Genomic DNA, 22,910 nt, shown 5'->3' with positions numbered 1-22,910 from the left:
TAAAAAGTCTGCCCTGAAAACGTTGTGAAAGCAACATCACCCCAGAGTCAGAAATGACTGGTGCTTGCACAAGTGACCTTTCCTCGCCTTTCTCCCTCCTCCATTTTCTCACAACAGAGCTAGACCAGGATGAGAACTGTGATGATCCCAAGTTCACCCAGGAAGCTTTCCATGGTAGAAGTGGGGATTCAAACCCAGATCACCCAGGGTCCTCCTAGTCTGCTACACATCATTTTCTCTTGCGGGGGAATTGTGACAGGGTGACAACTCATAGTTTATTATTAAGTAAATAAAGGTAAAGGTTGTCCCCTGTGCAAGCACCAGTCGTTTCCAACTCTGGGGTGACGTTGCATCATGATGTTTTCACGGCAGAGTTTTTACAGGGTGGTTTGCCCTTGCCTTCCCCGGTCATCTACACTTTCCCCCCAGAGGAACTGGCTGGCCACTGTGGAAGATAGGATCCTAGACTAGATGTACAGCTGGGTCTGATCCAGCAAGGCTCATGTAACATTCTAATGAAGGTCTTGGCCTCTATGCCCTGTTGTTGGACCTTCAGGTTGACCACTGTGTGAGACAGGATGCTGGACTGGATGGGATGCCGGTCGGATCCAGCAGGGCTCTTCTGATGTTCTTATTAAGGCCTCAGCCTCTATGCCCTGTTGTTGGCCCTCCAGAGGAACTGGTTGGCCATTATGTGAGGCAGGATGCTGGACAAGTTGGATCACTGGTCTGACCCAGCAGGACTCTTCTGATGTTCTCATGAAGGCCTCAGCCTCTATGCTCTGTTGTTGGCCCTCCAGAGGAACTGATTGGCCACTGCATGAGACAGGATGCTGGACTGGAAGGACCACTGGTCTGATCCAGCAGGACTCTTCTGATGTTCTCATGAAGGCCTCAGCCTCTATGCTCTGTTGTTGGCCCTCCAGAGGAACTGGTTGGCCACTGCATGAGACAGGATGTTGAATTGGAAGGACCACTGGTCTGACCCAGCAGGGCTCTTCTGATGTTCTTATATTTGTATCACAAAAAGATTGTTTTCCACCAGGCATCAAAATGTCTTGAGGTTATCTCTGGTCAGTAACGATGTATGGAAAAGCCCTCATGTCTCTGGAGTTTGCCTCTGCTGCTTCCAGTTATTAATTTGGTGGTTTGGAATGGGGACAGCCTGGGATGTCATTGACCATCTGGGCGGGATGTGGTTGAAGGTCTACCCTCTGGCTGCAGAGCCGGATCAGCAGACATCGGTCCACTAAGCTACACGGGTACCCTTGGTCTTTCTCTGGAATGGACCAATGCTTGCCACCCACAGGAATTAAACAGTACATGACATTGGCACTTCCAGAGATTAAGCCTGTCGGTAAACCAGTCACTCAGTTTAAAACAGCCAGATAAAAGTTACCAAGGTGGCTTGGCACTGAACCGTAAAACGAAACACATAATTGCTTTTTGTTTCATTTAAAGAGTCGGTGGAACAGCACGGCTTGGACGGAGTTGATGGTGAGGAATAAGGTTGCCAATCCCCAGGTGGGGGCAGGGGATCCCCTGGTTTGGAGGCCCTCCCCCCGCTTCAGGGTCATCAGAAAGCGGGGGGAGAGGGAAATGTCTGCTGGGCACTCCATGATTCCCTATGGAGACTGATTCCTGTCGGAAATAATGGAGAATTGATCTGCAGGTATCTGGGGCTCTGGGGAGGCTGTTTTTTGAGGTAGAAGCACCAAATTTTCAGTATGGTATCTGGTGCCTCTCCCCAAAATACTCCCCAGGTTTCAAAAAGATTGGACCAGGAGGTCCAATTCTATGAGCTCCAAAAGAAGGTGCCCATATCCTTCATTATTTCCTATGGAAGGAAGGCATTTAAAAAGGTGTGCTGTCCCTTGAAACGTGATGGCCAGAACTCCCTTTAGTTCAATTATGTTTGTCACACCCTTGCTCCCGGCTCCACCCCCAAAGTCACCTGGCTCCACTCCCAAAGTCACCTGGCACCACCCTCAAAGTCTCCTGGCTCCACCCCCAATGTTCCCAGATATTTCTTGAATTGGACTTGGCAACCCTAGCGGGGAAAATTCAACTGGTTGGATGTGAGATGGGTCTACTAAAGGAACTGAGAGGTCCCTTCTGGCTGATTCCCCACTCCTCCACTTGTAGCTGCTGGAGTGGCCTTGGGTCAGCCATAGATCTCACACAGGTGTCCTTGAAAGGGCAGCTGCTGTGAGAGCTCTCTCAGCCCCACTCACCTCACAGGGCGTCTGTTGTGGGGGAAGAAGATAAAGTAGACTGTGAGCTGCTCTGAGACTCTGATTCAGAGAGAAGGGCCGGGTATAAATCTGCAGTTGTCTTCTTGCGTTGGGCAAACAGCTCTTTCCCTTCTATAGCTTCCTCAATCATGCTGGTTAACCACCCTGGTTTTGTGGGTGTCTTTCCTAATCTGTGGTCTGCATGCTGTCAGAACTTCAGATGTTTTTTGTGTGTGTGTGTAAATAGCTTCTGAACATCGTGAGGAGATTTAACATCCTTTCCCCCCCAGTTCCTCTACAACTCTTTTTGGCACTCCTCCTGCCCAGTCCAGCCCGGCCATCTCTCCATCATCTTGCAAGAAGTCCTGCATCCTCCCTAAACCTCAGAATCAGAGTAAGGTTGCTTCACCTTGTTTCTCTCTTCTACAAGCAGCAGCTCCCACAGCCTTCAGCTGAGCTTCCTTCTTACATAAGAACATAATAGAAGCCATGTTGGATCAGGCCAATGGCCCATCCAGTCCAACACTCTGTGTCACACAGTGGCCAAAACCCAGGTGCCATCAGGAGGTCCACCACTGGGGCCAGAACTCCAGAAGCCCTCCCACTGTTGCCCCCCAAGCGCCATAAATACAGAGCATCACTGCCACAGACAGAGAGTTCCATCTATAACTTGTGACTAAGAGAAAATAAGAACATAACAGAAGCCATGTTGGATCAAGCCACTGGCCCATCCAGTCCAACAGGAGTCAGGAGGTCCACCAGTGGGGCCCAAACTCCAGAAGCCCTCCCACTGTTGCCCCCCCAAGCACCACGAATACAGAGCATCACTGCCCCAGACATAAGAACCTAAGAGAAGCCATGTTGGATCAGGCCAATGGCCCATCCAGTCCAACACTCTGTTGTCACACAATGGTCAAAACCCAGGTGCCATCAGGAGGTCCACCAGTGGTGCCCGAACTCCAGAAGCCCTTTCACTGTTGCCCTCCAAGCTCCATGAATACTGAGCATCACTGCCCCAGACAGAGTGTTCCATCTATAACTTGTGGCTAAGAGAACATAAGAACATAACAGAAGCCATGTTGGATCAAGCCACTGGCCCATCCAGTCCAACACGCTGTGTCACACAGTGGCCAAAACCCAGGTACCATCAGGAGGTCCACCAGTGGGGCCCAAACTCCAGAAGCCCTCCCACTGTTGCCCCCTGCCCAAGCACCAATAATACAGAGCATCACTACTCCAGACATAAGAACATGAGAAACTGAGCAGGGAGTTGGATTAGATGGCCTGTATGGCCCCTTCCAACTCTATGATTCCATGAGAAGTAGGGTTGCCAATCCCCAGGTGGGGGCAGGGGATCCCCTGTTTTGGAGGCCCTTCCCCCACTTCAGGGTCATCAGAAAGCCGGGGGGGGGGGGGGAATGTCTGCTGGGCACTCCATTATTCCCTATGGAGACCGATTCCCATAGGGTATAATGGAGAATTGATCCAAAGGTATCTGATGCTCTGGGGGGAGGGCTGTTTTTTGAGGTAGAGGCACCAAATTTGCTGCATAGCATCCGATGCTTCTCCTCAAAACACTTTCTAAGTTTCAAAAGGATTGGACCAGGAAGTCCGATTCTATGAGCCCCAAAAGAAGGTGCCCCTATCCTCCTTTCAAATAGAGGGAAGGCATTTAAAAAGTGTGCCCTCTCTTTAAATATGATGGCCAGAACTCCCTTTCAAGTTCACTTGTGATTGTCATAATCTTGCTCCTGGCTCCACCCCCAAACTCCCCAGATATTTCTTGAATTGGACCTGGCAACCCTAATGAGAAGCCATGTTGGATCAGGCCAGTGGCCCATCCAGTTCAATACTCTGTGTCACACAGTGGCCAAAACCCAGGTGTCATCAGGGGGTCTACAGCAAGAATACACAGCATCACTGCCCCAAACAGAGTGCTCCATCTATAGGCCTTGTGACCAAATAGCCACTGATGGACCTCTGCTCCAGATGTTTATCCAATCTCCTCTTGAAGCCATTTATGCTTGTAGTTCCCACCACCTTCTGTGGCAGTGAATCCCACGTGTAAATGACTTTTGGGGTGAAGGACTCCCTTTGATCTGTTCTAAGCCTACTGTGCCTTAATTTCATGGGGTGTCCACGAGTTCTTGTATTGTGGGGAAAGGGAGAAAAAGCCTTCTTTCTCTGCCTTCTCTGACCCATGCATAATCTTGTAAACCAGGGGTGGCCAATGGTAGCTCTCCAGATGTTTTTTCCTGCAACTCCCATCAGCCCCAGCCATTGGCCATGCTAGCTGGGGTTGATGGGAGTTGTAGGCAAAAAACATCTGGAGAGCTACCGTCGGCCACCCCTGTTGTAAACTTCTGTCATGTCACCCCTCAGTCGTCACTTCTCCAAGCTAAAAAGCCCAAACCTCTTTACCTTTCTTCATAGGGAAAGTGTTCCATCCCCTTTATCATTTTAGTTGCCCTTTTCTGCACCTTTTGCAAGGCTAGAATATCTTTTCGAAGTGCGTTGACCAGAACTTTTCCCTGGTCACCCTTGGGAGTCTCCCACTTAACCTCTGCTGTCTCCACCCCTCCTCCAATGGCACCCAATCATGGGCTAGGTTCTGCTCAGCTGGTGTCTCGGCCAATCCCTGGCCTCGGAGGCCAGTTCATTATCTTTTCCGCTTCCCTACACCTGTCCTCACCTCACTTTTCTCTGCCTTTGGTATATGATAGCTGTGCTTCCCTGCTAGAACATCCAGGAGCAAGGGTGTGACCAGCATAACTGAACTCCAAAGGGAGTTCTGGCCATCACATTTAAAGGGACTGCACACCTTTTGAATGCCTTCCCTCCGTTGGAAATAAGGAAGGATAGGAGCACCTTCTTTTGGGTCTCATAGAATTTGATCCCCTGGTCCAGTCTTTTTGAAACTTGGAGGGTGTTTTGAGGAGAGGCACTGGATGCTGTGCTGAAAATGTGGTGCCTCTACCTTAAAAAGAACAGCCCCCACCAAAGACCCAGATACCCACAGATCAATTTTCCATTATACCCTATGGCAGGGGTGGCCAACGGTAGCTCTCCAGATGTTTTGCCTACAACTCCCATCAGCCCCAGCCAGCATGGCCAATGACTGGGGCTGACGGGAGTTGTAGGCAAAAAACACCTGGAGAGCTACCGTTGGCCACCCCTGCCCTATGGGAATTGGTCTCCAAAGGGAATAATGGAGTGCCCAGCAGACATTTCCTCCCCACCAGATACTTTTTGATGACCATAAAGTGGGGGGGAGGGCCTCCAAACTTGGGGATCCCCTGCCCCCACCTGGGGATTGGCAACCCTACTTCTTCCAGCTTCTGCCAGTCTGGTTCAGTATAAGGCAGTTTCATGTTTGGGGAAGGGCCGTGGCTCAGTGCAGAAGGTCCCAGGTTCAATCCCCGGCATCTCCAGTTAAGGACCAGGCAGGAGGGGATGGGAAAGGTGATGCCAGGGGGTGCGGCCTAATATGCAGATGAGTTCATGCTGGGCTTTTTCTACAGAAAAGCCCTGTGTGAAAGAATGGTGATGCCAGGGGGTGTGGCCTAATATGCAGATGAGTTCACGCTGGGCTTTTTCTACAGAAAAGCCTTGTGTGAAAGAGTGGTGCTGTCAGGGGGTGTGGCCTAATATGCAAATAAGTTCCTGCCAGTTATTTCCCCTACCAAAAAAGCCCTGGCTGTTGCTATGGCGCCACTGATAACGATGACCCCCGCACACACCTGACATAATGCTGAGGAAGTGGAGGCATACGGAAGGACCACGCCAGAGCCGATTCCTGGGGGATCAGCTTGCAAAGACAACCCATAATAATTCAAGCATGTGGAAAAGCCCTCCGAGAGATCTTTAGCAAACGGCTCGTGCCTCTTTATGCTAAATCTCTCCACCTTCTGAGGCCTGTCCTTGAAGCCCTCCACCTTCCGTCTTGTTGGAGGTGACCTTTAAATTATCAGCCCCGACTCCCACCTCCCGGTGGGGTGCCATGATCCCACGAGCCAAACCGCCTGGCAGGCTGGTCATCAGCTTTGCCACACGCCCCAGTCCAGGATGTCAGACACTGCCAGCTGTCTCCCTCCGGATTAATGTCACTCATTCGTTAGGCCTAGGACGGGAGTAGATAATTTCCTTCTTTTCTTTTTTTGCTATCTCCTGGGCTTGTTTTGCTCCAGTGCATCCCCCCCCTCCCACCTCCCATCACTGTTTTTGGGTGAGGGGAGGGTGGCAGAATATGGATGCCAAAGGCGACTGTTTTGTTTCAGACTAGCTCCCCCTCCCTCCCCCACTGCCTGCTTCAGTTTTCCCTTCTGCGAAATGGGGAGATTTTATAGAAGACAGTCCTGTTTGGTAGATGAAGTCATAAGAACATAAGAGAAGTGGGGCTGCCAAGCCCCCGGTCCGGATGGGGGTTCCCCCGCCAGGGAGGTTCCCAACACCGATGTCGTCGGTGTGATGATGTCACCCGGAAGTGATGTCATCGCTACGGTGATAGGGTGCGGCGGCCGCTCTAGGCATGGTTTTCCCAGACTCTCTAGCCATTTGGTCGGGAAAACTCTATGGTACAATAGGTACCATAGAGTTTTCCCCTCCCAAATGGCTAGAGCATCCAAGAAAAACATAGAGTTTCACCAGAAACGCCTAGAGCAGCTGCGAACAGAATCACTTTGCTGTGACATCATTGTGTCACGCGTGAGCGAAAGTCCCCTGCTGGAGAATGCAGGGGACTTGGCAACCCTAATGAGAAGCCATGTTGGATCAGGCAAATGGCCCATGCTGCCCAACAATCTACTTTACACAGTGGTCAAAACCCAGGTGCCATCAGGAGGTCCACCAGCATGGCCAGAACTCCAGAAGCCCTCCCACTGTGGGCCCCCAAGCACCAAGAATACAGAGCATCACAGCCCCAGACATACTGTTCCAACTATAAAGGTCAAGGTAGTCCCCTGTGCAAGCACCAGTCGTTTCCGACTCTGGGCTGACATTGCTTTCACAACATTTTCATGGCAGACTTTTTAATGGGGTGGTTTGCCATGGCCTTCCCCAGTCATCTACACTTCCCCCCACCAGCAATCTGGGGACTCATTTTACCAACCTCGGAAGGATGGAAGGCTGAGTCAATCCTGAGCTGGCTACCTGAACCCAGCTTCTGCCGGAATCGAACTCGGGTCATGAGCAGAGCTTGGACTGCAGTACTGCAGCTTAACCCAGCTTCTGCCGGAATCGAACTCGGGTCATGAGCAGAGCTTGGACTGCAGTACTGCAGCTTTACCACTCTGCGCCACGGGGCTCTTCTCTAACTTGTGGCTAAGAAGCACTGATGGATCTCTGCTCCAGATGTTCATCCATAAAGTCAGCTCTGAGAGAACCGAGTTCGAATTACCGATCGGCCAACGGGGTGCTGAATGTCCTGCAGCAAATCTCTCTCCTTTCCGCACACCTGAGATGGTCACTTGACTTCTCTCTTCTGCATGCTGATATGAACCGACTGGCCAAAACCTTGGGCTGCAGACCTGTAATTAAAAGAACGTCACTAGGAGGACCAGCTGGCTTGGTGTGTGCCCGGGTGCATGTCTAGTTGTGTTAAAAGTTGAAAAAGTCTGAGTAGGACGCTCTACATAAAATACCAGCAATGTCCCCCTCCTGTATCTTCGAGCCACAACACGACCCAAACACGCCATAACCCTCCCCTTCCTTTTCGCTTCTCTGCAGGAAAGTGCGGGTAACCCCATTGCCCTCTGCGCTGGATCCCCACACGTGTACCAACAGATCCAGGCGACGCTGGCTGGAGGCTTCTCGTAAAAGCACCAGGGGGATGTTCAAACAGAGACAAAGGGTCTGGGCTGCGTTAGGAAGATTCCCTCAACCCTCCCTCTGGAGCGGCTACTATGGGGGACAGACTCTGTGCGAAACAGTGGGCCACAACCGCGGTGAGTAGTTTGATATGCTGAATTACAAGCTGCGTGGAATGTCTTGGCAGAATCTTCACTGCTTTTTTGATCACTGAGGTTATGTGGCTTCTTCACGAATGTCTGGGATATCGGGAACGTTTCGAGCGAGCTAGTCATCGTCACGTGGCATTTTGAAGCTTGTTTTTGAGAGCAGCTGTGTTGGTCTGTGGCAGAAGAGGTGGATTCAAGTCCAGCAACCCCTTAGACACCAACAGGAGTTTAACTTCCTTCGTCAGATACAGCTAGGGATGGGGTACCTAACAGCCCCGTGACGCAGAGTGTTAAAGCTGCAGTACTGCAGTCCTAAGCTCTGCTCACGACCTGAGTTCGATCCCGGCGGAAGCTGGGTTCAAGTAGCCGGCTCGAGGTTGACTCGGCCTTCCATCCTTCCGAGGTCGGTCATATGAGGACCCAGCTTGCTGGGGGGAAAGCGTAGATGACTGGGGAAGGCAATGGCAAACCACCCTGTAAGAAGTCTGCTGTGAAAACGTTGTGAAAGCAACGTCACCCCAGAGTCGGAAACGACTGGGGCTTGCACAGGGGACTGCCTTCACCTTTTTATGGGGTACCCATCTGATGAAGAAAGGTTTGACTCTCAAAAGCTTCTGCCTCCAAAAAAGATCTTATCGGTCTCTGAGGTGCTCACTGGACTTGAATGATGCAAAGAGAGCTAGGCGATATATTTTCTGAACTTTTGGGTCCTTCTGAGGGATGCCAGATTTGGGTTGGGGAATACCTGGAGATTTTGGGGGTGGAGCCTGAGGAGGACGGGGTTTTGGGAGGGGAGGGGCTTCAGTGGTGTTCAGTGCCATAGAGTCCACCTTCCAGAGAGGCCACAGTCTTCAGGCGAACTGATCCGTTGAAATCCTAGATCTCTCCAGCCACCACCTGGAGGCTGGCAACCCCACCCCTTAGTGGAACCTCTGGGGTCCCCTCAGACAAGCCATTCCTTGGGCAGAAGTCCATGGCTGGGTCGTCCCCTTTCTCACAACTGAAAGATATGCAAGAATTATGGGAGGAAAATATCCTAGCATTGTTGTTGTTCAGTCGCACAGTCGAGTCCGACTCTTTGCGACCCCATGGACAAAGTCATGCCAGGCCCTCCTATCTTCCACCATCTTCCGAAGTCTGCTCAAATTCGTGTTTGTTACATCAGTAACGCTGTCCAGCCATCTCATCTTTTGCCGTCCCCTTCTTCTTTTGCCTTCCGTCTTTCCCAGCATCAGGGTCCTCTCCAGAGAGTGCTCCCTTCTCATTGGGTGGCCAAAGTATTTGAGCTTCAGCTTCAGCATCTGACCTTCCAGGGAACAGTCAGGGTTGATTTCCCTTAGGACTGACTGATTGGATCTTCTTGCAGTCCAAGGGACTCTCAAGATTCTTCTCCAGCACCACAGCTCGAAAGCATCTATTCTTCTGAGCTCGGCCTTCCTTATGGTCCAGCTCTCACAGCCATACATTACTACTGGGAATACCATCGCTTTGACTATACAGACTTTTGTTGGCAGGCTGATGTCTCTACTTTTTGTTACACTGCCCAGGTTCATCATAGCTGTCCTCCCAAGGAGCAAACGTCTTTTAATTTCATGGCTACAGTCACCATCTGCCTTAGTACGGCTGAATATATGTTTGCCAGCCTCTGGATGGGGCCTGGAGATTCCTTGGAATCATGCTATCTCCAGAGAATAGTTTGTTTTATTCTATTTCTATATCCCACCCTTCCCGCCAAACGGCTCAGAGCTGGTTCCATCAGAAAGTTAGACATTAAAGCAGAAGAGCCACATAGAAGAAACATCAGATGTTTGAGAGCTGCAAGACATTAATGCCGGATATCTAAGAGCTGGGAAGGAAGGATGGAAGGAAGGAAGGAAGGAAAATAGATGGGGGAGGGAGGTGGAGGTGGAAAGAAAGCAAGGAAGGAAGGGAAATAGCTGGGGGAGGGAGGTGAAAAGAAAGCAAGGAAGGAAGGAAGGGAAATAGATGGGGGAGGGAGGTGGAAAGAAAGCAAGCAAGGAAGGAAGGGAAATAGATGGGGGAGGGAGGCAGAGGTGGAAAGAAAGCAAGGAAGGAAGGGAAATAGATGGGGGAGGGAGGTGGAAAGAAAGCAAGGAAGGAAGGAAGGGAAATAGATGAGGGAGGGAGGCGGAGGTGGAAAAAAGCAAGGAAGGAAGGGAGATAGATGGGGGAGGGAGGTGGAAAAAAAGCAAGGAAGGAAGGCAAATAGATGGGGGAAGGAGGTGGAGGTGGAAAGAAAGCAACTTTAACTTTAAATAAATTTTCTAAGTTGCCGGCTGGCTTGGCTTGGAGAAGTGATTTAAAGAGAGAAATGCCTTCTCCAAGCTGGTGGTGGTGGGCTTCAAGAGCCACACAATGCGTGTGAAAGAGCCACATGCGGCTTCCGAGCCACCGTTTGGCCACCCCTGCATTAAAACAGCCTTTCCTCTGCCCATATGCCATGGGGCTCCTTTGTGTTCTGGGGATAACAACATGCAGGGGTCATTTTGTAGAAAAAGAGGTGCTAGAGCTTACTAGCACAACTCATTTGCGTATCTCATTTGCATATGTCACCTACCTTTGACAACCCCGTAAGGTGCACTAAATTATATCAGCTCAGCATCTACCTTAAAATGCTTCTTGAATTAGAATTGTCATGATAAAACCTTCCTCCCATCAGACTTTTAAAATCGCTTTCTCCTATGTGACCACAGTGGCATGATGAAGATTTCCATTTGTCTGCTTTATATGTTTGGGTTATTTTCCCTTTTTTTTTTGTTTGGGGGGGGGGTGGATGGAATATTAGAAAGTTTGTCCAATCTTAGAGTTCAGTAAAATTCTCACAGGGGGTTTGAACAATGGAGCCCAGAAGCAAGTATTGGAGGGCGGAGTTAAGAAAGAAAGAGCGCAATAAATTTTAGAGCAGGGGTGTCAAACTCATTTGTTATGAGGGCCGAATCTGACATAAATGAGACCTTGTTGGGACAGACCATGTCAGATTGGGCTGAGCCATGTCAGGTGGGGCCATGCGTGTACCTATTTAAGATTAGGTAGCAGAGATATACATTTTATAAAGAACACAGACAAACACAAGTGTGTATATATATATATATATATATATATATATATATATATATATATATATATATATATATATATATATAAACTTAAAACATGCTTAAAGTGTTAGCATCCATTGGTCTTAAATATGCTTTGTTTGTATGGACCAAAAGAAGCCAGGTTGCGTACGACACGAGCCAGGGCCTTCTCGGTGGCAGCGCCAGAACTCTGGAACGCTCTTCCGGAGGCCATAAGGGCCCTGCGGGATTTGTCTGCATTCTGCAGGGCCTGTAAGACTGAATTGTTCCGACAGGCCTTCGACATTTAACCGAGAGAGAGCTGCCACTGGACGTCATATAGAGCTCCATGCAGAGTACCGATGGTCACCATCGAACTTTCAGAACCGCTATACTGTTCTGTATTAGTACAGCACCATGAAATGTTTTAAATAATTTAAATATGTAATTGTGTTTTATATGTTTTATTGGTTTTTAATGGAAGTAATGTGATGTTGCGAGCCGCCCTGAGTCCGCTTGCGGAGAGGGCGGGATATAAGCTTAACGTAATAAATAAATAAATAATTTCTCCCACGGGATCCAGGGAACTGGGCAAAGGAAACTCTGGCTCTTTCCTTCCTTCCCCAGGGGACTGGGGGGGGGGGAGCCTCAGCCAATAGAAGGAAGAGAGGCTTGGCTCAGTAGCTCTGCTGTGCAATTGAGGGAGCCTGGCAAAGCAAGGTATTCCTTCCCCTTTCCTCTCCAAGGGAGGAGCCTCAGCCAATGCAGAAAATAAAGGGTTTTGCTCTGCAGCTCCTGTGCAATTGAGCAAGCCTTTCAAAACAAGCTGTTTTGCAGAAGGAGGCAAGAGAGAGGGAGAAATAAGAGCACTCCAGGGGCCTGATTCGGCCCCCGAACTGTATGTTTGACACCTCTGATTTAGAGGTTCCAGAGCTCCACTTCTGTGAGCTTCTGCCCAAAACGAGGCCTGACAACATGGAAGATTTTTTTAAAAATGGGCCGTGAAGACTTTTGATCTTCAAAAAATGCTCTCTAAATCACTGATAGAAAAGTGGAACAGTTTCCATGTCTACTGATAGACCTGCCTATAGAGAAAAAAGTGGACTTGAATATTTCCTTTGGGGAAGGAAAATAGGGGGTGAGGTTTTTTAAAAGTTCTATGGCTTGGACTTTGTGTGGAGATACGGCAATCTTTGACCAGCCTCTGGCTCATGGGTGGCCAAACTGTGTCTTGGGAGCCCCATGTGGCTCTTTCACACACATTGTGTGGCACTTGAAGCCCTCACCACCCTCTTGACCAGCTTGGAGAAGGCATCTGTCTCTTTAAATCACTTCTCCAAGCCAAGCCAGTCTCTCTCCCCATCTATTTTCCTTCCTTCCTTCCTTCCTTCCTTCCTTCCTTCCTTCCTTCCTTCCTTCCTTCCTTCCTTCCTTCCTTCCTTCCTTCCTTCCTTCCTTCCTTCCTTCCTTCCTTCCTTCCTTCCTTCCTCCCTCCCTCCCTCCCTCCCTCCCTCCCTCCGGAGAGCCGGTTTGGTGTAGTGGTGAAGTGTGCGGACTCTTATCTGGGAGAACCGGGTTTGATTCCCCACTCCTCCACTAGCGCCTGCTGGAATGGCCTTGGGTCAGCCATAGCTCTGGCAGAGGTTGTCCTTGAAAGGGCAGCTGCTGTGAGAGCTCTCTCAGCCCCACCCACCTCACAGGGTGTCTGTTGTGGGGGAGGAAGGGAAAGGAGATTGTGAGCCGCTCTGAGACTCTACGGAGTGGAGGGCGGGATATAAATCCAATTTCTTCTTCTTCTTCTTCTTCTTCTTCTTCTTCTTCTTCTTCTTCTTCTTCTTCTTCTTCTTCTTCTCCCTCAAACATCTGATGTTCATATCTTGCGGCTCTCAAACATCTGATGTTTATTCTATGTGGTTCTTACATTAAGCAAGTTTGACCACCCCTGCTCTGGTTGATGGTCTTTCTGGTTTTTTGGCAAACGAACGGGAGAGCATCGGAGGAAGCGCATGCACATGAGAGCTTATACTTAGAATTAAACTTCGTTAGTCTTAAAAATGTCACTGGACTCCAATTTTGTTTCTAACAGGAGAGTTGTCAGGGGCAGCGTAGGGAAGGGGCTATTCCCTTCCCCAAAATGTTGGTTTCGTTCCAAAGGTTTCGTTAACAGACAATGAGCAGGGCTGACTTATCTGGCCGCCTCCCCCCCTCCCCCCGCCAAGCTGTGCACAATAGCCTCCCCTAATTACGAGAGGCAAAGAAACAATGCCTTTTCTCTCCCTGTTTCCAATGGCTTTGGGGAGAGGAGGAAAGGAGGCGGGGTGGGGGGAGTGGACCTTAGAAATCTATATAGGCTGGGGAGATTAACGGGGCAGACAGAAAGCCTGCCCTAAGTGCCCACCTGCCATCTCAACAACCCACATTCTCCGTATTGCACCCCCCACCCTCTCCCCAAGCTGCTGGAAGTCTGTCGATCAAATGGTGGTTTGGTTTGGGAGGCCAAGAGCATGGTGTGATGTGGCTGCTGACTTTGCTTCCCTTGGTGTATGTGAACTCATGATATATTCCTGTATGACTATTCCTGCCTGGCTCATTGGAGCCTTTAGGACTGAACTTAGGGACTCTGGGACAATGGGCAGTAGGATCCAAGCCCCTGCCGCCCTGGCCCAATCAGAGTCCCCTTGCAGTTCAAATGACCCAATGGTGTTGTAGGGCGGGAACCTTGAACTGTATATAGCAGGGGTAGCCAGCTATTCAGATGTTTTTTTGCCTACAACTCCCATCAGCCTCAGCCAGCATGGCCAATGGCTGGGGCCGATGGAAGTTGTAGGCAAAAAACATCTGGAGAGCTACCGTTGGCCACCCCTGGTATATAGAGACTTACAAGAGGTTGACAAGATTGTGCATGGGATAGAGAAGGTAGAGAAAGAAGTACTTTCTCCCTTTCTCTCAATACGAGAACTTGTGGACATCCCGTGAAATTGCTGAGCAGTCAGGTTAGAACGAATAAAAGGAAGTCCTTCTTCACCCAAAGGGTGATTAACGCATGGAATTCACTGCCACAGGAGGTGGCAGAGGCTACAAGCATAGCCAGCTTCAAGAGGGGATTGGATAAGCAGATGGAGCAGAGGGGGGGGGCACAGTTGGAAGGCTTCTAGCCCCACTGGTGGGCCTCCTGATGGCACTTGGTTTTTTTGGCCACTGTGTGACACAGAGTGTTGGACTGGATGGGCCATTGGCCTGATCCAACATGACTTCTCTTATGTTCTCATGGACTGGATGGGCCATTGGCCTGATCTAATATGACTTCTCTTATGTTCTCATGGACTGGATGGGCCATTGGCCTGATCTAATATGACTTCTCTTATGTTCTCATGGACTGGATGGGCCATTGGCCTGATCCAGCATGGCTTCTCTTATGTTCTTATATAGTTGGCCCTAGTCTTCAATCTTCTAGTTCATTCGTTTCCATGTTGTACTGAATAAAGAGAGCTATGATCACTGCAACTGCGTCTCCTTCATGCATCCCACTATTGAACCCACTATTATACTTCCTGGAACTGTATAGATCCCTCACATGCAAAATAAGAATTCACTCTTAACTGCAAGCTACGTATCCACTCTGGAGTCAAACTGGAGGTGTTGTTTTTGACCTTTAAAACCCTACGTGGCCTGGGACCGGGATATCTCTGAAGGGCCATCTTCTTCCATATGTCCCTGCAGAGAGAGGCCCTCCTGCTTGTCCCATCAATCAAAGAAGCTCTTTGGGTGGGTAATAATAATAATAATACACAAGTGAGAAGGACTTTTTGGTGGTAGCCCCACAATTACGGAACAACCTCTGCCTAGTCCCTTCACTTTCAGTCTTCAGGAGGTGGCTGAAGATGTTTTTAGTTAGGATTGCATTAGTTAAGTTTACAAGCACTCCTGATTTGTTAGGTTACTATTAGGTCCCCTCTGGCCACCTGTGGGGGCTGGGAGGGCAGGGTTGGCAGATCCAGGTTGGGAAACTCCTGGAGATTTGGGGATGGAGCTCAGGGAGAACAGAGACCTCAGCAGGATACAGTGCCACAGAGACCCCCCCTTCCAAAGCAGCTATTTTTTCCAGGGGGACTGACTTCTGTAGTCTGGAGATGAGATGCAATTTCAGGGGATCCCCAGGTCCCACCCAGATTCTGACATCCCAACTTGTGATTTTTTTAAAAAATTTTGAGTTTTATGTATCTTATTTTATATGGGAAGAGGAAGGGAAGGCAATTGTAAGCTGCTCTGAGTGAAGGGCGGGGTATGAATCCAACTCCTCCTCCTCCTCCTCTTCTTCTTCACCAGCTTGAGTTCCATAAGTTAAAAAGGTGGCCAAATAGACGTTTTAAATAAATAATAAGTAAAGACTACAACCCCCACGATGCAGTGCAACAGCGAGTGAAGTAAAATTCCCTGAGCTCTTGAATGGAAACAAGACGCATCAATACGCTGAAGGAGGCAGAATGGCATCCTTAGAGAATAGTCTACCAACTGCTACCACCACCATGCCTGATTGCCATTGTTCAGTCAGAGGTGGTGATGTAGGGTTGCCACCTCTTCCGGAGCTCTACAGATATTATAACAGATTTCCAGCCAATAGCGATCCACTCTCCTAGAGAAAATGCCTGCTGTGGATGGTGCACTCCATTGCATTTATGCCCCACTGAAATCCCTCCCCTCCTCGAATTTCACCCTCCTCAGGCTTCGCCCTCAAAATCTCTAGGTAGTTCCTGCCCCAGAGCTGGCAACTCCAGAGTGACTTGCTTGAAGCCAGGGGTGGAAAACTAGCAGGAGCGCCTTTGCATATTAGGCCACATCTCCCTGATGTAGCCAATCCTCCTGGAGCTTACAAAAAAGAGCCTTGTAAGCTCTTGGAGGATTGGCTACATCAGGGGTGTGTGGCCTAATATGCAAAGGAGCTCCTGCTAGCAAGCTCTTGGGGGATTGGCTGCATCAGGGGTGTGTGGCCTAATATGCAAAGGAGCTCCTGCTAGAATTCCAAGGCTCTCCTTTGGAAGCTCTTGGGGGATTGGCTACATCAGGGGTGTGTGGCCTAATATGCAAAGGAGCTCCTGCTAGAACTCCACCCCTGCTCAAAGCCATGGCGAGTTTGGGGCAGAGCTGAGACTGAACCACAGTTTTCCTGGCTCCCAGTTTACACGCGGCTTTATCTGCTTCAAGTTTAAAATAAAACAAAAAACGTGGAAACAGAGAGAACTTTTTCCGAGAAGCTTGTGCTACAGGACGTGCCCTCAGCCTTAGCTGTGCCCTGGGGCCTTGGCAGGCATAAGCTAACAAAGTGGAGAAACAAGGGTTTTATTTTAAAGAAGGCAATAAAATTAATAACGGCTTTGCTGGTGTCTCGTCAGGGATAGTATGAGAGCCCAGCCCAGATGTAAAACTGGCAGCAAGGCCATGCTGGGCAGGAGCTGAGGAGGAGAGGAAAGAGGGCTGGAACTGATGAACATTCTTGCCTCACCCTTTTTCAATTCAAGGTTGACTCAGGTGAGGGAGACGGGCCCCTTCTGGCTCTTGTGTAGGGTTGCCAATCCCCAGGTGGAGGCAGGGGATCCCCTGGTTTGGAGGCCCTCCCCCCACTTCAGGGTTATCAGGGACCTGTCTATCTGCGGGACCGCCTTTCTCCACATATTCCCCAGAGAGCATTGCGTTCAGGGACAAAAAAATCTGTTGTCCATCCCTGGACCAAAGGAGGCTAGGTTGCGTTTGACGCGAGCTAGGGCCTTCTTGGTGGCAGCACCAGAATTGTGGAATGCTCTCCCGGAGGCCATAAGGGCCCTGCGGGGTTTTTCCACTTTCCTCAGGGCCTGTAAGACTGAATTGTTCCGACAGGCCTTTGATATCTAACCGGGAGAGAGCTGCCACCTGACGTTATATAGAGTACTAAGTGCTCACCGTCTGAAAAGAAGAACTCTCCTATATTGTATATGGCAGAGGTCCTCAACCTTTTTAAATAGGGGGCCAGTTCACTGTCCCTCAGACTGTTGGAGGGCCGGACTGCCGTTACTGTACAAGGCCGCGGACCGTCAGTTCTCCGTCTTCTGCATCTCTCTCCCTTCCCCACACCACACACCCTGGCCTGGGAACTCACCTCACCTCGGTATTACCTCACACTCTGTCTCCGCCACCTCAGCCCAGTGCCGGAAGTGTGCGTTGCTAACGCAAGTTTAGGTCAAACGTCACTTCCGGTCTGATTTTGCCATAACCCGGCGGGCCGCATAAACGTCCTCAGCGGGCCGCATCTGGCCCGCGGGCCGTAGGTTGAGGACCCCTGGTATATGGTGTATTGTAGCGATACAGCGCCATGAGATGGTTTTTTAGAAAATTTAAAAATTGTAATTGTATTTTATTGGTTTTTAACTTGTGAAAATGAATGTTGCTAGCCGCCCTGAGTCCGCTTGCGGAGAGGGCGGGATAGAAATTTAATGTAATAAATAAATAAATAAATAAATAATAAATAATAAAGCGGGGGGGGGAATGTCTGCTGGACACTCCATTATACCCTATGGAGACCGATTCCCATAGGATATAATGGAGAAGTGATCCAAGAAGAAGAAGACCACAGATTTATACCCTGCCCTTCTCTCTGAATCAGTCTCAGAGCAGCTTTACCTTCTTCCCCCACATTAGACACCCTGTGAGGTGGGTGGGGCTGAGAGAGCTCTGCCAGAAGCTGCCCTTTCAAGGACAACTCTGCGAGACCCTGGACTTCCTTGACGGTCTCCCATCCAAGTACTAACCAGGGTTGTCCCTGCATAGCTTCTGAGATCTGATGAGACTGGGCTAGCCTGGGCCATCCAAGTCAAGGCAGGAGATCAACAGAGGTGGTTTGCCCTTGCCTGCCTCTGCGTAGCAACCCTGGACTTCCTTGATGGTCTCCCATCCAAGTACTAACCAGGGTTGAACCTGCTTCACTTCCGAGATCGAGCTAGCCTGGGCCAGGGCTTTTAAAAATGTATTTATTTATTCACGTCATATTTATATCCCGCCCATTCTGTACAGGCTCAAGGCGGCTAGCAGCATAAAACAGGCAATAAACAAAGACAATATTAAAGCAACAAAGCAATCAGGTCAATGGCAGTGGTGCTGCTTCAGGCGGATCATGTGATATTTTCTTTCTCACGCACACAGATCCTAGGCAGTTAGTGCTAGCGCGATGGATCCAGATGTGGCGGCAGCCCTCTCCCGTTAGATGTTATGTGCCGTCCAAAACAGTTCAGTCTTGCAGGCCTTGCGGAGCTGCGATAAATCCCGCAGGGCCCTGATGGCTTCTGGGGGGGTGTTCCAAAGTATTGGGGCCGCAACCGAGAAGCCTCTTGCTCTGGTGGAACATGTTGTAGCAGGAACTCCTTTGCCTATTAGGCCACCCCCCCCCCCCGCCCCGATGTAGTAAATACTCCTGGAGCTTACAGTAGGCCCAGTACTAAGAGCCCTATAAGCTCTTGGAGGATTGTTTACATCAGGGGGTGTGGCCTAATATGCAAAGAAGTTCCTGCTACAAAAAATCCCTCTGGCCTGGGCCATCCAAGTCAGAGTCAAGAGGAACAGAGGTGGTTTGCCATTACCTGCTTCTGCATCGTCACCCAAGACTTCCTCAGTCATCTCGCACCCAGGTACCAACCAAGGCCGACTCGGTGTAACTTCTTCTTTTTTAAAATTCAAATTTTATTATTTTTCTTTATACAGAATACATATGCAGGCATGTTGCTCAAAAAATAACCATAATAACTATAATTTCCATCATATATACAACTGTTCAAAAGTAAATCAAGTTTTGATACATCACATTAAAAAGGTCAAGGTAGTCCCCTGTGCAAGCACCAGTCGTTTCCGACTCTGGGGTGACGTTGCTTTCACAACGTTTTCACGGCAGACTTTTTATGGGGTGATTTGCCTTTGCCTTCCCCAGTCATCTACACTTTCCCCCAGCAAGCTGGGGACTCCTTTGACCGACCTCGGAAGGATTGAAGGCTGAGTCAACCTGGAGCCGGCTACCTGAACCATCTTCCACTGGGATCGAACTCAGGTCATGAGCAGAGGGCTCTGACTGCAGTACTGCAGCTTTACCACTCAGGTAAAATATTTTGTTTCAGTGTAACTTCTGAAATCTGATGAGACTGGGCTAGCCTGGGCCATCTAGGTAAGGGCCGTATTAGAAGTTTGGGAAACGGTGCAGGCAGGGCGGTTAATCCCTCTTTCCTCAGCACTATACCGCATTCTGATTCTCTCCCATGCCTACCTCCACAACTGGGGGGGTTTTACCACTTGGCAGGGCTTTTTTTTAAAATCCTGGACTCCTTTGCATATTAGGCCACACCCCTCTTACATAGCCAATCCTCCAAGAGCTTACAGTAGGCCCTGTCCTAAGTGCCCTGTAAGCTCTTGGAGGATTGGCTACATCAGGGGACGTGGCCTAATATGCAAAGGAGTTCCTGCTACAAAAAAAGCCCTATCATTTGGCAAAGATAGGACATTTCAGATGTTCTTAATTCATAGGGTCACTATAAGTATGAAACTTGGGAGATCCCTTCATGAATTCCTCATTGTCTTGCCAAACTCCTGGTACATAGTTTTCACTCATTGGCTAGAAATCCAGGTGTGCCTGAGGAAAAAGAAGACTACAGATTTATTCAGATTTATGTCTGACTCAGAGCAGCTCACAATCTCCTTTATCTTCCACCCCGACGACAGACACCCTGTGAGGTGGGTGGGGCTGAGGGGGCTCTCACAGCAGCTGCCCTTTCAAGGACAACCTCTGCCAGAGCTATGGCTGACCCAAGGCCATTCCAGCAGCTGCAAGTGGAGGAGTGGGGAATCAAACCCGGTTCTCTCAGAGAAAAGTCCGCGTGCTTAACCTCCGCGACACCAAACTGGTTCTCGAATAAACTCTTTGAGGGCTGAATAATCTCTTTGAGGGCTGAAGCTACCTGAGAAAAGGCAGTGGTGTCCTCATTCCCATCTTTAGCTGCCCCTTCCCTTTTACCCAAAAGGATTGTTTCCATCTTTCTCTGATAAGCAGCCAGCTGTCTCGGTCGCTTCCGTTTCCTCATCAAAAGGAAGGATTTGGATCTGCTGAGGTAGGTCCACCATGTTGGCTTCCCCTTGCCTTGTTGCTTTGTTGAGAACAAGAGGGATAGGGTCTGGTTTGTAAGGGAAAGCGCACCCCCCCCCCCCAAGAACACAAGAGGTAACCTTTGATGGCATCGTGCTTCCCCGGTAATCCACGCAAAGCTCGAGCGCTCCATGGGACATGTGACCCGTCATGAGGGAAGTGGGGGGCCAGACAGAGAACAAAGGAAAGGATTTGAGTCCCTGAATCCCTGCCTTACGTAAAAAGGGAAAGAAGGGGCCCTCGCACTGAACGAAATCCAGGGCTTTATGGCACTGCGACATGCCAGCCGGATGACCAAGGCTGGGGTGGCCAAACCTGCGTAGCTTAAGAGCAACATAGAATAAACATGAGATATTTGAGAGCCACAAAGAAGGAAGGGGAAGGAAGGAAGGAGAGTGGAAAGAAAGCAAATAGATTTTGGGGGCGGGAGAGGTGGAAAGAAAGCACCTTTAACTTTAAATGCATTCTCCAAGCCACTCTCTGCCTTGGCCTGGAGAGAGAAATGCCTTCCCCAAGCCAGCCAGTGGTGCAGTGGGGGCTTTTTAGAGCCACACAATATGTGTGAAAGAGCCACATGTAGCTCCCGAACCACAGTTTTGCCACCCCTGACCAAGATTCTCTTGTTTCTTGGCAGTGGCTTTTGAGGCGCAGGTTCAGAAGACGCAATCCCTGTAGAATTGCCCTGTACCAGGGGTGGCCAAACTTGGCTTAATGTAAGAGCCATGTAGAATAAATGTCAGATGTCTGAGAGCTGCAAGACGAGGGAGGGAGGGAGGGAGGAAGGAAGGAAGGAAGGAAGGAAGGAAGGGAGGGAAGGGAGGAAGGAAAGGGAGGAAGGAAGGAAAGAAGGGAGGAAGGAAGGAAAGAAGGAAGAGAAGGGAGGAAGGAAAGAAGGAAGAGAAGGGAGGGAGGAAGGAAGGGAAAGGAAGGAAGGGAGGGAAAGGAAGGAAGGGAAGGGAGGAAGAAACGAAAATAGATGGGGAGGGAGGGAGAGGTGGAAAGAAAGCAACTTTAAATGCATTCTCCAAGCTGTCAGCTGGCTTGGTGAAGTGATTTAAAGAGAGAAATGCCTTTTCCAAGCCAGTGGAGTGCGGTGGTTCCAATGGGGTGGTGGGGACTTTGAGAGCCACACAATATGTGTGAAAGAGCCACAGGCGGCTCCCGAGCCACAGTTTGGCCACCCCTGGCCTGTACTAAATGATTCACAAACCTCTTAGGATAAATGATTAGGGACTGTGGCCCACGCAACTGTGAATCGCTTGCTGTAAGTAGGATCCCACTATGTAATTTTGCATCTTTTAATATGTCGTTTGGATACCTAGGCTTTGCTTCAGGGTTGTTGGTTTTTTTTTTTAAGATTTCCGGTTGCTCCTCGGACCCTAATCTATTGCGTTGTTGACTGAATTCCCCCATCCTGTTGATCGCGTTGAGTCACTCGGCGTAATCTGCCCGGAGTCTGAATGAGAAAGACAGACTATAAATAACACAGATAAATCTCAGAGATTGGGTGCAGGGTGTAAAAAAAACTCACCCAGACTTGTAGTTCTTGCACTAGGACAAGTTGAAGGTAGCAGGAAAAGGGGAAGACCCAACGTGAGATGTGTAACTGAATCCAGGAAGCCACTAGAGTTGCCAATCCAGGGGATCCCCCAGTCTGGAGGCCTTCAGGGTCATCAGAAAATGGGGGGGGGGGGGAAATGTCTGCTGGGTACTCCATTATTCCCTACGGAGACCGATTCCCATAGGGTAAAAAAAAGGTCAAGGTAGTTCCCTGTCCAAGCACCAGTCGTTTCTGACTCTGGGGTGACGTTGCTTTCACAACGTTTTCACAGTAGACTTTTTTACATTGCCTTCCCCAGTCCTCTACACTTTCCCCTCAGCAAGCTGGGGACTCCTTTTACTGACCTCAGAAGGATGGAAGGCTGAGTCAACCTCGAGCCGGCTACCTGAAACCAGCTTCCGCCGGGATCAAACTCAGGTCGTGAGCAGAGTTCAGACTGCAGTACTGCAGCTTTACCACTCTGCGCCACGGGGCTCCTTCCCATAGGGTAGGGGTGGCCAAACTGTAACTCTTTCACATACATTGTGTGGCTCTTGAAGCCCCCACTGCCCTGTTGGCTGGCAGCTTGGAGAGTGCATTTAAAGTTGCTTTCTTTCCACCTCTCCTTTCCCCATCTTCCTTCCTTTCTTCCTGCCTGTCTGCCTTCCTGGTTTCTCTCAAACATCTGACATTTACATCTTTCAGCTCTCGAACATCTGATGTTTATTCTATGTGGCTCTTACATTAATCAAGTTTGGCCATCCCTTCCATAGGGTATAATGGAGAATTGATCCACAGGTATCTATCTGGGGCTCTAGGGAGCCCTGTGGGGCAGGCTTTTTTGCTTTCCTGCTTCTTCCCCTCCTGCTCCTATTATCTGCCTCTGTCTGTTCCAGCTTTACCCACAGATAACTGAGGGTTGCCAAGTCCAATTCAAGAAATATCTGGGGACGT

This window comes from Heteronotia binoei, chromosome 17, assembly GCF_032191835.1.
Source record: "Heteronotia binoei isolate CCM8104 ecotype False Entrance Well chromosome 17, APGP_CSIRO_Hbin_v1, whole genome shotgun sequence".
Taxonomy (NCBI): domain Eukaryota; kingdom Metazoa; phylum Chordata; class Lepidosauria; order Squamata; family Gekkonidae; genus Heteronotia; species Heteronotia binoei.
Note: the sequence above shows the minus strand (reverse complement) of the source record.